General features: G+C 39.4%; 1 protein-coding gene across 1 annotated transcript in view; it reads left to right on the plus strand.

The window, feature by feature from the left end:
- FHIT (fragile histidine triad diadenosine triphosphatase) overlaps window positions 1-18140 on the plus strand; it is a 146168-nt gene that overhangs the window by 110387 nt on the left and 17641 nt on the right. The window lies entirely within an intron of this gene.

An 18140-nucleotide genomic window follows, 5' to 3' on the forward strand; every position in this document is an offset into this window, starting at 1 on the left:
ACAATATTAAAAGTGATTACTCAATCACCATTTGGGAACAAGAACATTGGGGGTTCTGCTACCTGCAAAGCAATAAAATTATTGTCTGGCAAGTTTACAATCCCAGAACTAGCAATCTGCTTTTACATGGAATAAGGCGTGTTGATACAATACAGTGTCTTGCTGAGCTGTTCATATATAACATTTGCATTAGATAATTTAATTTAAATACATATAGAGAGCACAGCTGTAGGTTTTATAAATAAGAGAATGAGATAATGTTCAGATAGGTACTTCTGTAAATAATTGTGTCATTCTGAATTAATTCTGAATTTTTTTTACCTGTTTGATATTAACCTTTGCCAATTTTGCCAGAGCAATTATAAAAGGCTGGATATTTGCAAACACTTGAGAACTATATTTCTACTCTATTTAGCCATTCTTTTTAACATGGAAACAGTATCAGCATATTTTCCAGTTTCCAGAGGGTTTTGAAAAGAATGATAGGAAACCATAAAACTCCTGAAAGGACTTTACCTTGGCTGAGGACTTTATATATAAAGAGATCAATTTTCTGATAAGATTCTCTGGAATGAAAGGACATTTTGTAATTTTAGCAAACATGAATACCAAAACTAGGGAAGGCTGATTGGGACCTGGAGCCTGATACAAACCTCATTATAGACTACAAAAAGTTTCCTGGAACTTTTATGGCCTTTGGATCTAGTCCTTTAATGTGTCTGGTAGGGTAATGGTTGAAATAGCTTCAGTGTTCTGTCCTGTTCTCTGAATGTCACAATGCTGCCAATTTCTGTGGAAGGGCGTTAACTCTCTGGCAAGTCATTTGGGGAGGGGGGTGGGGGATGTTCCAGAGTTGGGAGCAAATGCAATGCAATATTACACCTCGTACCCATGTCTATTCCAGCCTCACATCGATAAGGAGAAGCAAGATCTGGTTATCTCTACTGATTACACAATGACAAATAACTTCTGTACAATCCACTATTTTCAGGGCAGTAAGTCAGTGTTCAGATGGCACAACTTGCACAGAGGAGGTGTGCTCATTAAAAATTTCCAATGAAGGTGCCCAGCCTGGGAGCTGTGCTGGCTCTCGTGCAGGCTGTGTTTGCAGTGCTCTCATGGTGACCTCCCCCTTGTCCCTGACTGATGGGAAGGTGAGGAAGGTGTGGGTGGGACATGAATTTTTGATCATTTTGGAAGGTGTGTGTGTGTGTTACCCTGGTGTCCAAAACTGGTACTGGTAATGCCTTTTATAATCAACTCTAGCATGTCAGGAAAATGGACTCTTCTAACCCAAGACCAGTGGTAAGCATTAGTTTCCATTCCAAAAGCATTCGTTTCAATTGCCTATGTACAGTACTTGGGTATTAAATATAGTGATTTCATCAGAAATTCATGAGTTTGTTCATTTAGGAACAGAACTGGAAACCTACTGAGTTCACTAGGAAGGTAAACTTTCTTCAGTACCCTTCTGTCAGGTCAGGGCTTCCCTTCTCTCCATGAACTCCCTGAGAAATACCTGCATGAGTTCAAAGCAAAATTTTTCTGTGGTTCTGTGGGTTTTAGTTCCCGGCATAGGCTGCATGGCTGCTTTTGGGCCACAGTAGCTATATCATAATGCTTTCTGCTCACTACCAGGAGTTAAGGATGGTGACCAGATCAACTTTGCCCCTGAGCCTGGGTTTCCTCCAGCACTTCCTGCACCCTCTCTTTGCCAAAAACTTGCCTCCAGTGCTGTGCTTGGTTTTGTGGGATGTGTCATTTCCAGCACTGTGGATGCTGCCCTTAAGCCTCAACAGCCCTCTGAGGCTCACAGCTCATCTGCATTGCTTGGTGGGTGTTTTAACCCTATTAGCAGGTAGTAAGTGCCATTGAAATAGGAAGATTTCATTCAGCTGAAAATGTGCACAGACGTTCAATAAGCAGGTAGCCACAGAAATAAGGAACACAGGATAACCCGAGACAAATCAAAGGGACAATTGTAAGTGGTGAAAAGCCCAGGGAAACAGGGTATGAGCAGATAATTGATACAGTAACTTTCTCAGTTATTTGCCTTGTGTATTACCTAGGTTTCTAATTTTTTATTACTTTTTTTTGTTGTTTGGTTGCTGGGTGAGTTTAACGCTTTCCAATAAGAAAGGCTCTTGAAAAGGAGGTGGATTGTATTGCAGGTCAAGGTTCTGGATGGCTGCCATGCAAAGTGGTTTAGACAGAGAGGCTCCAACTAAGTGCTACAGTAGTTGCAAATTGGCAGATCTTCTATGTGTAGATGCCAAATAGCCAATTCCCACTTCACAATGTTGAATAATGAGCATTGTTTCTAAATTCTTTCAGGAATAAATTCCATTAAGATGCTTGGAATGTAAATACTTCCTCTTAGAGAAAGTAATGATTTTAATTTGTTTTAATTCTATTATTACGTTTGTTAATAAAAATGCCTATTTAAACTATTTAAGACATCCACTGAAACTCTACAATATTAATTTTATGGAAAACTTCCAAAAGAACTCTATTAGTTTTCCTCCATTAAGAAAACATTATGGACTTTTAATAGAGCTCTTGGCTATAGCAATTTTTATTGACCTAGTTAGTAAATGAATTAATGTTAGTCCCAGTGTCTTCAAAATATGTGATATGCTTTAAAAAATAAAGTTTAAAAAAGTATTTAATAATTTATCCGTTACAACAACTTTTACCACCCCTTGATAATACATGTACATGCACTGGGTGAATTTAAGGTATGATTTAGTTTTGCTTAAGACTTTCTGAACACCTCAGATAATGATTTTTCATCTCTCCATAACCTTATTTTTAAAGTCAGGCAGAAAAATCAATTCTTACAGGATCTCACCCACAAGTTGGTTCCATACAAATAAATCTCAGGATGGGATGTGTTAATTCTTTAAAAAATGCTCTTTCTGCTCAATGAGATTGAATAAATGCAGCTAGGTTACCTGTAGTGGTGGTTGATTTGTTTTTACCAAACTGTGTGTGCACTTAGCCATGGTTGTTTGCATCTCGCTTCTATTTTTGACAAACATTGTTTTTTGTGTAGTCTTGGACAGAGGTTGCTCTGATTTCCTAAGGGATTGTGCCCATGACTCCGAGGAAGACCTAATCCTTTTCGAAGAGTTCAGATCTGGTCTGTTCTGACAGCCCAAGCCCCTGCTCAGTCTGGGGATCTCAGCTGGCATCTCAGCATGGTGTTCACAGCAAAGGATCGTGACTGACAGTATCCTAAATTCATTATGAAAACATACAGTTCTTCTGGTCATGGGGATGTTTTGTATTTCTATTGCACAGGCATTGGACCCACATGACATTTACACGCTCTTTAAAGGAGTGTGCCATTAATTAGTCAATCCAGTGATTCACTAATGAGAATTTTACTTGAAAAGTAAAAGCAAAACAGATTAATGATGTATGAGTGTTAATAGTTAACCGAAGCTTATTTAAATGCTGTGTTAGGTAGGTTATATATGAACAGTGTAACTTTTTTCCGAGGGCTATTTCCTATAAAACAGCATTGTCTTGACTTTGACATGAAGACTGATGATTTAGGTTTGATTCGTTGTTTTTCAGTGAAGCCATCCATATTGCATTTTGTATTCTGGACTGTCATGTTCATGTGAGTATGAGCCAGTAGCACATCAGAGATTATTTGTGTAATGCAAGTCCTTTGTAATGACCCATCATCCTCGAATCTGAGCATAAAACAAGAGGTAGCCAGAAGACTGAATTGCTACCAATTCTTTGCATGCTGTTTTGTTTAGGTACACTGGATAGATTACATTTACTGCCTTCCACAGCTGACACCAGCGAGATGGATGTTTAGCCACCATACAGAGTCCCACCAGTAATTCAGTGAGTGACTTGGGCTTTTACTGAGTGCCCTCTTGAGGGCTTTTAAATTACCTGTAGGTTATTTACTGGGTTTCTGCATAAGAATCAAGCTCATTTCTGGCCACTGAATGCCCAGCTGTGCCAGAGTGACTGATTCCGTCTTGTAGGAACTAGTGGTTTAGGTCTTGATCCCTTAAACACTTGCTACTTAATTTAGCTTTATTCCTGGGCATGAAGTTGCTTCAATTTCTTTTCATTTACAGCTTTATTGGATCTGTCTGATGAATGTTAAGCATAGCATTTATACATTTGGGTGTTCTGAGGTGAGCAAGACTACATGTACAAGCACTGTATCTAGATCCTGTTTTGATATACCAGGATCTTCTTGGGAGTGGGCTGGCAGAGACTACAGATGATGGGCAAGGAAAGAAAGCTGGATATGGGAAAGAACAAGGTTTAAATGTGTCACTGCTGTCGTTCTCTGCTTGAAAATGCCACTGTGGAAGCTATGTGTGAGCACTAGACCTTGCTAGCCTGAAAGCCTAAAGGCTGTGGAGACTTGTTAGTGGAGGTCAAGGGCGGGATGTTTATTTTCAGCACTGTTCTCACACTGACAAGTTGAGAGTGAAAGGGATCCACGGATGCGTATGCTTGGTGATTTCAAGTAGCACTCTTGCCACTTAGTTAGAGCTGAGTAATTTCTGGCCAACACATCTATGCCACTTTGCCACTCATGTATCGTAGCTTCAGGCCTAAGAGCTAAATTTGAGATTGTTTAGTGTTTGTTTATTAATATTTTTAAAACAGTGTAGCATAGTGTAGTTATGTTTGACTTTTCAAAATATAAAATATGTTGATACTCATGCATCATTTCAGTCTGTGCTAAAAACTCCTCAGGTGGCAGGGTATTATTAGGGATTGACTTCTCTACACTGTATGTAAAATACAGGGGGCCCATAAGGCAAATCTAACATATGCATGTAGTGTGTACTGTGGAGAGGTCAGGTAAGCTCTACATCTGGGCAAACTTTTGATAGTGTTTGTGTGGTAGGCAAGTGATTCCTTGTGTGCATATGTACTCCTTGTGTGGTTCATGGAGATGTCTGTGTGTCCCAGTTGTTAATCAGTGGTTGTCAGACTCTGTGTAATAACGTGTTCCCTTTCCTGACAGGGCAATAGAAGTTCCTCAAGCCCCAGAGCTAAAGGACCCTTTCACAGTCATAGTATCAGGTGCCTTTAAGCCATCTGACCATGCCGAGAACAAAATCTGCCGTGTTTTCAGGGTCCCTCCTTATTTCCAAAAGCAGTGATTCATCTCAGCAATGCATGCAGCCTTTGCTTGTCTTTTTGCAGACTCTGCAACCACGCCATGCTCCTTTGTACGTAGTCTTGCCACACTAGCTTAAGAACCTTTGCTGTTGTTTCTACCATCTGGAGAAGCCTCTGTGTATCTTTCTGCCTCATCAACTCTCCATCTTTTCAACTTTTGTCTTTTTTTCTTAAGTGGATTTTCTCATCTGCATATGCCTCTGTTTTCATTTTTTTTTCTCACGCTTTTATTGGCCTTGTTGCTCAATGCCTTAATTTATTCATCAAACAGTGTCTTAACAACACTTTACATCACTGTATCACAATACACACATCTACTGTGTATTGCCTGAATTCACTTTTTCCTTGTATTTGATGCTGTCCATCTGGAAATGCAGTTGGTATGAAAGGCAGTATAAGTTATAAAGTTGTATTATATTGTGAGAGAGACAGCAGCATCTGCTGCTATGCATATAAATACTCTAACTTCGCAATACTTCGACAAAGCAAATCATTTGGGCTAGTTCTAAACAGAAAAATTATTATGTGATAAGGTGTATGAAATGAATTTCAAAACAGAACTTGAGACCTTTAATAATAGGGGTCAAGCACAAGGTTTGTTTACTTTTGTTTTTCATACGTATAGTATGTACTAATACATATTTATATATAACATATTTAAATGTATATTCGTACATGTGTTTGTGTGTAGCTATATATATTTTATATATAATGCAGTATTGTTAAAAATCTCTGTTCTTGGAGCTCTAGGATCAAAGGAAGCCACTGATTTCTTCTTTTTTCCTTTGGTTCATTTTTTTGACAATTTTGAAAATTGAAGCTTTCACCAGGGAAGCTCTGCATCTGACGGTCCTGGCTCCCAGGAGTGCAGGCTGCCTTTTACATCTGCACTTCTGTGCCAGAGTTTGCTGTGGGCACACCACCCGAGCTACTCTGAACCTGCTTGCCTCTCTTTGCAGGTAATCTGAATTCCTCAAGTTAGAAGACAGATTTGAGAAATGTACCTCATAAAACAAATACCTGTGGCTTTGTTTGTCCAAGTGAGAATTAAATTCAAAATTTGATTTTCAGAAATCTCATCAGTCAAATAACAGCACTAATGCTGTTCTGGCCTCCCAGTTGTGCATTCCCAGGGCTGAAAGTCTCCACCTCTTCAAACCTCTGAAAGATCTAAGGAGGTTTTCCAACACCCTCAGGATTGCACAACTTGCAGATGCTTGACTTTGATCTAGTGAGTACCTTCTGCTGGCAGGGGGCCCTGCAGGACTGAGCAGGATTGCTGGGACCAATCCATGCCCCAAAGTAAAGGCAATCAGAATTCAAGTGTTCAGGGGACAAAAGCAGTTGAGCAGGGTTTGTGCATGTTTTGTTTCAGAGCATCCTACTCATAGTCCTCCCAGGACTATCCCACAGTGGCAATCCCAAAGGCTTGTGGGTATGGCTAAACATTACTATTTTAATGACATAACCAATATGTGTTGATTCTGGGTTTTTTTTCTTCACTTATTTGATTTTGCATCCTTTGTCCAAGCTGTTGTTTGTCAGAACTTCATAAGCTGAACTAGAATAACAAGAGACAGCTATTTAAAGAAAATAATTTAAACATGAGAGTGTTGGTAATAAAAATAGTTCGTCTGTGCAACAATATTACATTTGCCATTGTATTTGATTACTAATGAATACAGAGTATTCATCTTAGCAACAAGCAGAAAAGGGGAGGAAAAAGCTTTTGTATTAAATCAACTGAACGATGAAGTGAGTCAGTGGAGGCTGTTGTAGTGTTCAGAATGCAAAATGTGCAGCTCATAGCCATGAAATTTGCTGCACCTTTTATAAGCATATTTTGATTGTAAATGTGTGGGAGATAAAAATGCTTAGTTTTTAAGGCAAGATGGACAGCTAATTTTTTTAAATCATGACGTTAATGGCTGGAACTGTAATGCCCTTGTTACTCAATCTTGAAAAAGTTTGCTTACAGTTCACTTCTAATGGCTCTTTCATCCTATTGTCAAATGACTGATATACTTGCAAGCATTTTAGCAGCTTTCAGATCTGTTATATTTTTAATTAAATTGGCTGTGAATTGTGTAAGTAGCAAAGGTTGACAAACTAGCACTCAGTGCAGCATCACTGCTTCTCAGTGAAGCTGTCACAGGACATGCATGATCTTGATTTCTCTAAACACTTTATGGTTCTTTTAATCTGTGTCAGATGTTGACTTGGAAAAGTAAGTAAACAGCTCTGGAGAGCAGGATGGGATGTTGCAGGAATTCCCCTGAGGTGCTTCGATGGAAGCAGCCTGGTTTAGAGTGCATGGAGCAGCCTGACCTGTGTGATGGCTGTGGATTTGTGGAGTGTGGTCTCTGTGCTTCAGGCCAAAGGACTTGTATGTGGTGTACATGTGCATGCTGCTAACACCATGCCCTACTTTCCAGCTGGAAAATGTCAGTAAGGTCTCTGGAGCTTGCTGTTATTGGAACAAGAGCCACTTTCCTCCCCAGGGAATTGCAGATGTACCTTAACCACGTGTGGGCTGGTACTCTGGCAGCTGCTTGCTTGCAGAAAGAAGGATGAAAAATCAGAGGCTTTCCCTGTATTGATGTGCCATTTATTTTAAAGTATGCTTCTGCAAACATTGCTTTTGCTGCCTTTGCCTCTTTCTGCTAAACACCATTTCAAACTGGTAGAGCTACACTGCAAACATAGGAGAATGTGGCTCTTCTTGTGTTAGGCTATTTGCAATGTCTCATTCAAAACTATCTTAGACCAAACTAGTTCAGCCTGCCCAAAACCATTGGTATCATCAACAGGAAGTAATGCTGTGATTTTTAAGAGATTAGTAAATCCTAAAGAATAGAAACTAATATTTATTTTTTTGTATTCAAATGTATGGGCCAAATCTTGAAGACCTTTTAGTCTGTCTTTACTTGGGCAAAACCATATCAGAGAAAAAAGGTCTGGGAAAAAATATCCAGTCTGGAATCTGATTTTTACTCAAGAGTTTACCATTTTTTCCCATTTTTCTTTTGTTCTGCTGCGTCCCTTTCTGTATTGTACAATACATCTCACTTTGTAAGAATATCTTAACCTGTTCTAGAATAGACAGAAAGCTTCAATTTTTAGAACAAAAAGTGCAAAAATCATTAATCGCTCTCTGAGTTTCTGCTCTTACTTGACCCTTGTATTTGGTGTCAATGGGCAGCCACAGTTTGCTTCAGGCTTTGATCCAAGAAATGTGATATTTTCATGCTTAGCAGGCACCTGATCAACTTCTCTGCTTGCTATAGGGCAGGTGGTGGGGTAAAAGGCACTTGTTTCCCATCATAGTGCTCTGCAGTGATTCAGCCAGGGAAAAACAGCACTGGAGGAAAAGTTCTTCAGGGAGCTACTGTATCTCAGCTTTAGAGCATCACCTGACAACCTCAGGCCTGGCTCAAAATAGCAATGAAAATTCAGGCATATACAAACCACTTGTGTTTTTTTTTTTTAAGAACAGAGACATTTGAATCTAGATTCAGCCTCTACAGAGGTTGGGTTCAGCCAATGGGGTCAGATCCCTCCCTACTTCACCAGGGTGGTAGTTTGTGCTTAAATGGATTAGCAGTTATCCATATCCTTTTGTTAGCATAGCAATTACAAATTAGTATAGCATAAAAGCTTGGTATAATTGTGCTGGAAATGAAAAATATCTCTTTATGTTGCACATTTCACAGGCACATTAGACTTACAGAGTATTGTGACAATGATTACTTTTTGCTGAGGGGGAGAGAAAAAGATAAATGACTTCTAAATCGCCACATGACTCAGCCTGCAAGCTCAGAGTTTATTTGTAAGACATTTATCTCCTTGTATACTCACCAGGAAAAAAAAAATTATCATTTAATTAATAAACTTAATAGCCTGAGGTATTCTGATCAATAAAAATAGTTTGAGAACAGGGCATGATGCAATGAAATATTGAGTTGTCTACAGACAAATCCATGATTTTTTTTTAAAGGCAATCATGCTCCTGCCTAATTAGTTAGGGGAGCCTGTGTGGTAAGGCACAGTGCTCTGCTGAAAATCAAACTGATAGACCAGCTGGAACAAAAAAAAATTGAAGCAGCTCCTTGTGCCTTGAAACAATTTCGCCTTTATGTTTTCTCTGCGTGACCTTTTGAGCTTTGTTTCCCTGCTGGTGCTGAAACACTGGACGAGCTTCCAGTGAAGCCAGTGGATGTTTTTCCATTGAATGCAGCAGACCCTGGTTGGGTCAATTTCTGCTGCCAATGGGGCCTGGCTCTCCTGTTGTGACATTAGGTCAGAGCCCCATTACAGCTGTGCAAATCCAGGGTCACCATGCTGGCTCCAGGTCTTACCCTGGATAATGCAGAATAACCAACAGCAAGAGCTTCCCCCGTCTCCCATTTGCGGCGGCTCTGATGTGAGCAGTGGCAGCTGCCTGGCAGGATGGGCTCTGTTTGCTTTGTCTCAGCCCCGTTATGATTTCACTCCTTGCTAAGGCAGCCAAGGGCTGATCTGATGCTTTCTGGGGGAAATACACAAATGTGTCATTTACTTTCATTCAATCCGTGGTAAAATGTGGCCTTAGAGAAAAGAGCCATGGATATTGGGCACTTTGTAGACATACAGAAACAGCAGGAATTTTTCATCTCAGTTTGCAGGGCAGCTTTACAGTGGCAGATAGAAATGGAATTCCTATATTTCTATCCTTTTAATTTTCACAAAATTAATGTAATTGTGGAAGGGCCAATTATGATCCACACCTTTTCTCCCAGACAGATGCCTTGAATTAGCTCCACGTGTCATTCTGACATCAGTTAAATGGAGTATGGGGTTTAACTTGAACGTGCTTTTTGAAATAGTCTCTTAGAAGAAACAATGCTAGGGACACCATAACTTGATTGGGCATTGGTGGTCTTTGGGAATTTACTGGTCTCAGTAAAGTTGTGACTGACACTGAGTGTCTGGAGCAGAAAGGAGCACTCTCCTCACTTCCTCTGGAAGCTGCTTCAGCCCTTTTGTTCTCACACTGCATCTTTGAAGCTCCAAAGTGAGATGGAAATACTAGAGTCAGTATTATTCACCTTAATTTTCACAAAATTAACGTAATTGTGGAAGGGCCAATTATGATCCACTAATTTATCCTGTGTCAATAACAATACTGAGTTTATATACAAAGCTGTCTTGTTTGGGTGAATGCAGGCTCCTCCCTTCCTGTGCTGTTTTTATTAGCAGTGATTGTTACAGTTTTCCAGATTGTTGTGTTAAGCCTCGCACTTCCCTGTGCTGAGGGAAACAATTATGGAAGACCTGCAGACCCCAATTATCACTGCAGGTCAAAGGGCATGCTGTTGAAATGCTTATGAGTAAGCACTGGAAGATGTGGTCACTTCTTGGTGGGGCTCTTTTTACCCCTTATGCACCATGCATATTTCCTATATTTTTTATTAAAAAGATGAAATGTTCATTAGAAACAACTGAAACATGACAGTGGTGAAGTGTGATAATGAGAGAAGCTTCTGAAGATACAAGAGAAGAGACATTAAGAATGAAGGAAATGTTGTTTTCCTAAAATTTCTCAGAATGTTTGGGTTTGAACCAGCAAATAACATTTCCATGAAGAATTTTGCCTAATGTCTCATATTTTTTCCTAGTGTTAATCCAGCTCTACGTGCAATTTTCTGACTCACATGATGACTTAATTTCTTTCTCTGTGAGCATTCAGATGTCTTCACTCGATCACTTTAATTAAAGCAGGAGTCGTTACCCTCAGATTTGGACAATGAGCAACACAGCCAGCTATGCTTGTTAGGCTCAGAAGGGGTTTTTTCATAGATGTGCCCACTGGTATTCAGTGCAATCCCGTTTTAGCACTTAAGCAAGTGATCAGCTTAAGTGAGTTCAGACAGCTCTTAAGCGTTGAAAGAGAAATTAAATGCCCTGCTGAATGGGGATGTGAATCAGCTTCAGATTTACTGACAAATTTGTCTAGAGAGAATGTCCTTCCTACCTAGGATCTTATAGATGAGTTGGATATAATAGCCTTTTCCTGCTGATGCCAAAATCAGCACAAGATCTGTCTTCACATCATAAACAGTAAATTGGCACACACTATTTTGCTTCCTTTAGCTCCTTGTCAGGCTTTTCCACTCCCTTTATTAAAGGATAAACATGAGATACTTTTGAGTGTTAATTTTCAGGAGGCCATTTAGGTGTGAACTGGGATTTTTTTTTTCAATAGTAGATTTATCCAAATTTTATGGATATTCCAAAAGCCCAGAGATGAGTGGAAGGGATCAAAACTCTTTACTTGATCTGTGCCACTGAAATAATCCCTAACAGAGAATTTATAGTTTTCCTGATGTTCTCAAGGCTATCTCCTGAAATGTCTCCAGTTGCTGGGCAGTGTCATCTGCAGCAAACGTTCAAGGAAATAAATACAAAATTATCAACTTAGATAGTGCCAGTAAGCTGTGATAGGAGGCAGTGAATTGCTACCCTGTGGGCTCTCTCTGGCTCTAAGGCAGCTGAGAGTCCTACCAATGCTTTCCTGGAAGCAGGATGGCCCTGGCTGGGCACCAAAGCCAGGAGAAAGTGTGGGAAGGAGTCTGGAGGCTGCATTTGCTCAGGTGGAGCACCACACAAAGGTTTGGTCCTGGACACTTGCTCAGGGATAAAAGTGCCCACTTCATGTAAAGGATTTCACCCCAGAGGGAGAAGGATCTCCTTTGGCTGAAGGGATCAGAGCCTCTCCAGGAGCCCAGAGACACTTGACAAAGAGTATGAGTAAAATCAGGCTTGAAACAGGTTTTGACATAAGAACAGATTCATGCATAAATGCAGTGTGGTGTTGGTTATAAACGGAAGTAGTAGAAATAGAATGTTAGCAAAGAGTTTATTTTTAACTACTATTTAGACTTTCCAAAGGGTTGTATGCGATAAAAACCAAGGGCTGGTAAAAATTCAGGTAAGGGCAAAATGTTACAATATTCAGTATTCTCTGAGAGTGGATAAAATATCAGAGAGAAATGGTGTAATAAAAAAACTTACTCCATTTAAAAATGTTATATTGTTAGCTAAATTAAGCAGTTACTGATTTTTAATATATGTTCTCCTCTTACTGGCTTATTTAATTTTTTTTGTTTAAGCTTTCAGGACTTATTATGGGGTGCTCTCATTTTGAGTGGCATAGTGAAAGATATAGGCTCTGCAGCATGCTGGCTGTTCTGCCAGCAAAGTAAACAGTACTTTAGATAAGATTTGGGCTTGCAGCTTCTCTTAATGAGAACATCATCTTTCAGGGCATGGATATGATCATGTAACCAAATAGGCCATGCATGCCCCTATTTATTATAAAAATTAATATACAAAACAAACTCTATGTATCTATATGGGCAAGCTATATTATGCCTGTGTCCTATCTGCATAACTTAATTATAGCAGTGCTCAGCAGCTCAGAGAAGGAATGGCACTGAAGCTCTGTGGCATCATGTGGGTGCTTCAGCTGGAGAAGGAAAATCCAACAGTCCTGATATGAGAAGGAGCTGTGTACTGTATCCCCATGTCTCACTGCTGGCAGTGCTCTTCTTCACAGTGAGCTCTAGATGATATGCACAGCACAAAATGGTTAGCTCTACACTGAGGTTAAAATCAGTATGGAATAGAACATAGGAACTAGTGCTGTGTGGTATTTAATGATAAAATTAAATTGGATGCCTGTAAGAGGAATAACAGCTATGCCATATTGCTGCGTGGATGCTGTTATCTTACATGTGTGTTCATTTTTCTTAATTCTAAAATAATGCTGCAAACATGGAGTGAAAGGGAAAATAACGTCAGATTTATAATCTGTTCACAAGTGCTGCTCCTTTTACCACAACCATGCTGCAGAGCAAGAGCTTCCTCGCCATGTTCCCTCATTAAAGTGGGAATGATATTAAATGACACTGTCTTTTTATAAAATGCACCAAGAAAAACAAAGAAAGTAGAAGGAAAGAACCATGAGGCCCAGCAGTTGCCCTGCTATTGAGACTGGTCAGTAGCTTCCCTATCTCAGAGGCATTTGGTAGCTGTGAGATCTCAGTCAGAGATCTGTCCTTCTACCAGCGCCACACAATGAGCAGGGTGTACTATACAAAAGTTTTCTTTATTTTACAATAGCTTTTTTTGTAATTGTAGTTCCACAGTGGCCTAAAAGGTAGTGTGTTCTTCCAGGCCTATCGATAAATCTGTACATTTTCCAATTTATTTTCTTTTTAAATTAAAATAATTTAGTTGTACTGATTGAGTTTTCTTTCTTAATATAAAACCTTCAATCAAAAAGCATTATTTTAAAACTCTGGAGATGAAAAATGTAAACTAAACTTTAAAATTTGCTAATTGTAAATCCCTTTGTCTTTGGAGTGCTGCATAGCAGATCAATTCCAAGTAATTATTATGTGAAAAATGTTGGAGTTTTTGGTTCATATGTGTATCGAAGAGATGTAAAGCCAATATTAAAAGAATTTTAATTGGTTTGAGATAGTAGCAGGAAATTATTTTCTTCATTTGTAGAATAAAAAAAATGAAAGTATCTCAGCTATTAAATTTGGGAAAGGAGTGCATATTTCAGTACTGCAGTTACTGATGTGTGAAATACAGAAAAATGTTAATTGAGGTAGGCTTGTGAAGTGAAATTAGTTGCAAGTGGACTGTAGATGAGCAAAGGGATTCTTAGGGTGTTGCACCTCAGCCATACTTTGAGGTTAATTCATTAAAGATAATTGGAATGTTAAATAGTTTTCTATAAGGAATCGCTGCTACGGTGGCCTAACACTTTTAATCTGATTTAATCAAATGCTAATTACCAATATTCAGATTTATGCTATGCTTATTTATGTACTTGCCACCCTGATTACTTCCTTGACTGCTGATAATATTTTCTGTCAAGGGTGACAGCCCTTCAATCATCTGAAAAGAAGGGCTTGAATGAGGGGAACTTCAGCAAGAGCTGCCTGTCCCTGTCTCTATCCAAGAAGTCTGTTAAAGTACAGGAGCAGCTGAGCCATCTTTCAATGTTTCATAGCTGATTAAATCCTCACCAATGACTCCAGAGTAAGTGAAATGCCTTTGTTGTGGTTGTCTGTGTGGGTTTGACGGCACTTATGCACCACTGCACCCAAAATTCCAACAAACAGTGTCTTGGCATAGACATGAGTGTGTTTGCAGCCTAAGTACCCAGACTGTGTTCTGGATACCTTTGGGACCTAACAGGACTCGTTGCACTCCAGTCAACAAGACAAATCCATAGTCTCTGGAAGCAGGGAGAGGTCTGGTCTTCCTGGCTCTGTCCCACTGGGCAGAGGCCATTCAGTGTGGTGGGACAAAGTGTCCATGCCCTCGTCCAGGAGTAAGACAAATCAAATAATGCAGGATATATTCTCCACAGTAAAAGCAGAATACCAAGGTGAGTTGTCAGGAATGAAGAGACATGCTGATTTACACCAGAAAGCCAAATACAAACCCAGAGCCTTTTTTCTTTATTTATGACTGTGGCATAAGTGTCCTCTGCATCTGTTTACTCTTACCTGGGGTCTCAGACTTGGATATTTCATTTTCCCAGATGGGCTGCTTCACTCTGTGAAGGATGATCTCTCTTTGCTGGAGAGGTGCATGTGCCAAGTCCCATGCATGTTATCTCTTGTTTATTGCCTCCCTGGCGACAGGCTGTCGCCAACAGGCAGATAATTAGAATGGCCCAGGATGGAGACCTGTGGGAAGTCTGAGTACTTTCATAATTGGCCCATAAATGCTGTAGGTTTGTGCTGGAATCCTCTACAGTTTCCGCTATCAGAAGCTCAAGTTTCTTTCTTCAGTGACATATTTATCTTTTATTCTTATAAAAAGAGGAAATCCTTGCATTATGGATCTATTCTCATTTGTGTTGACTTACTTTTGATAGCTTCTTATTTAAAACAGCCAGCTTTTGCTTTTGGAGAACACTGGAGTCATTTAAAGAGAAAAACAGTCCCTCTTTCTGCTTGTGCTCCCACTCTGTACAGAAAGAGAAAAAGCAAAAGGAAAAAAGAAGAATAGGAGAAAAGTGTTATCAGAAACAGCTAAACCAACAGCATAATCTGCAAGTTCTGTGCATACTGTTATGATATCTGAAACATAATTATCAAGCTTAAGTTAATTAGACTAATGCTTAGAAAATCTGGCATGGCAGACTGTGGTAAGTAATTATATATACCAATTAAAAGATGTAATATGCAGTGAGCAAAAGCAAAAAGAAAACTCCATTTGATACAGCCAGTGAACACAGACAATTAAGAAGTCAAGTAGATGAGCCCCGACAAAGATACTGAACTTTGTGGAAGATGATGGGCGAGATGCCAATTTTTCAGTGGAACAGATTTTGCATAGTATCAGTCAAACTTTTGTTTTATGAAAATCCATGCTACTGTTTCCTAACTGAAATACATGAAGGGCCACTTGCTTTTGCATTAGGACTAGCTGACATGAATACAAGGGTATGTGCAAACAAGAATGTGACATTAGAGTACTAGTTTACATATATATAGAAGTTGTGTAAATGGCTTTTCTTAAAAGCAATTCACAAGATGTCATATGAGAAGTAAAGCTGTGAAGACAGTGTCTTCTGCAATTAAGTTTAATAATGATTATGGGTCAGGATGAATGGGGAGAGCTAGTGAGCCTTTGTACTACACAGTATGTGCACAGGAAAACCCTGCAACACACTGAGAACACGATTTTTTTTGGTTTTTTACTTTTGCTTGAAGAGTAGTTTAAAGAAAAAAGACCTAAAGAAAGGAGAGAAATGTAGCAACAGACCTGTGAAAGAAGTTCTGATTGCAACTTCAAAATGTGTTTAAATAAATAAAATTATTTTGCAAGTTCTCCACAAAGTGTGTGACTGTACAACTGATTCCTCAATCAACTCCCTCCTGAAGGAGGAATGAGAAACCTGCAAATTCTTAGTCTGGTAAATTCAGATGAAGCAAGTCCATGCGTGATATGTTCTCACAGCATTTAATCCACAAGTCTTTGACTGTGCTTCTGGAATAGCATACAAGTTCTTCTCAGCAGAGCCACGTGTTTTATTCATATCTGCTGGAAATTGCTTTCATTTCCGTTGATCTCATTGTTTCCTAAGGCATGAACAAACTGATTGAACTGAAAGCATACAAAATTACTTTCTGTCTCTGAAAATTGGGAGTGTTTGGGTTCCTTGAGATTGTCTTTGTACCTTTCCTACCCTCCATCCTGCATGGTCATGTGCTCCCCCGCTCCAAGCAGTGTGGGATTTTGCGTAGCTCTGGAGCATGTCCTCTGGATTATGCAAAGAGAAGGTGGTGATCTGCTGCCAGGGTATCATCACCAGAACAGAACTTGCAAAACTATTGCAAACTAAAAAAGTTCCTGTGACTTTTCAGGTAAGTATTTCTAAAACATCTGTGCTCAAAGGTTTTAATATTAGTTCTGTCCATAAGCAATGATACTGAAGTCTACATATTAAATAATAATTGTTATGCAAATGCTATCAGTTTATGATTTCTATATAAAAACATGGGATGTCTGGGAGGTTTTAGCATGGGCAACTGTTTTTTCCTAGGCAGTTTAATAATATTTTCAATATATTTTCATCAAAAACACCTTTCTACTAGTAGAAGCTATCAGCCTTAATTAACTGCCACATCTATCCAGCTAAAATTAATTCTCCCCACATTCAAAGTCCCTTCACTTAAATTAATTTCTGAATACTCTATTCCATGGCCATTACGCCATCCTTATTTTTCTGCATGGGCATTATGTGAGTACAACTGTGGCCTTATTCCCCAGAAAAAGGATTTCAGCAGAAGGCGAACACTGCAGCTTGGAAGAGGAACAAAAAGAGTCCTCCCCCTTAAAGTGAAGGCAGCCTGTGCCCCTCCACCTCCTGAAAAGCCACTGTTATCCCAGTCTGAGTTTCACTGAGTAAATAAGGGCTCCTGTATTGAGCCCCTTATCTGTGACTTTTTTTTTATCATTTGATTTCATGTATGAGTTCAGAGGTTCACCTGAGGAGTGGAGGAGTCTGCTTGAACAATGGCAAACTGTTCCTCACTTTCCCTCTTACACCTCATGCATCCATCCATCCCAAAGAGAATCTAGGACCGTATTTGCTATGGGTAATATATCTTTGTGAAGTTTGTACAATATGGAAAGAAATTATATGGACAAAACCTCCTGTGATGTCTCTTAATAAGACAACTTCCTGCATAAGTTTTACGGCAATATTAATGGGCTGGAAAAACTGGAAGAGGTAATTGACCATCTGAAATCTCCAATTTTGCTCACATATATGGGTCTGGTGCCATCCACTGCTACTGGATCATTGAGAAGTGTGAGCCTCCACTGGGTTTAAAAACTATTCTAAACATTGAAGATTTTCTTTCTTTTTGCTGCTGCTACTTTAAGAGATTAATTTACAGACTCTGGGGCAATTGCCCTTGACAAAACTTGCTTGGTTCTTATCCCACCAGGTCAGTGGAATATCAGTAGATTCTTAATGCAGTCTATCTTTTAGAGTTTCTTCCATTTCTCAGAGCAAAAGTAAGTGTCATTCATATTGGCAGGTTGCAATGGGAACATTGAGATAGTAGTTTTTAAAAATATACACAACAACTTTTAAATAGTCTTTGTCTCTCTCTTGCGTTTCTTCAGTGTGTCTATAGCAATAACAAGGTTAGATATCCCTTAAGATGGTAGAAAAGGTCATTTTGTTGTCTTTTCTACCCCATGCCTCAGTGAAATATTCATGGTACAGCTCAGGTACTGGGCTCAGGTTTAATGTTTCGATGCATCGCCATCTGTTTTGTTGTTGCAGTTGTTGTTTTTTCCCTTGGAGGGGGATGAGGGAGCATGGAGGCAGCAGTGAGGGATGCTGGCATATGGGTCCAGACCTGGTGGAAGAGCAGTGAATC

Source organism: Corvus kubaryi, unplaced genomic scaffold, assembly GCF_017639235.1.
Source record: "Corvus kubaryi isolate FWS band 111438036 unplaced genomic scaffold, C.kubaryi_AGA036_p1.0 136, whole genome shotgun sequence".
In the NCBI taxonomy this organism is placed as follows: Eukaryota; Metazoa; Chordata; class Aves; order Passeriformes; family Corvidae; genus Corvus; species Corvus kubaryi.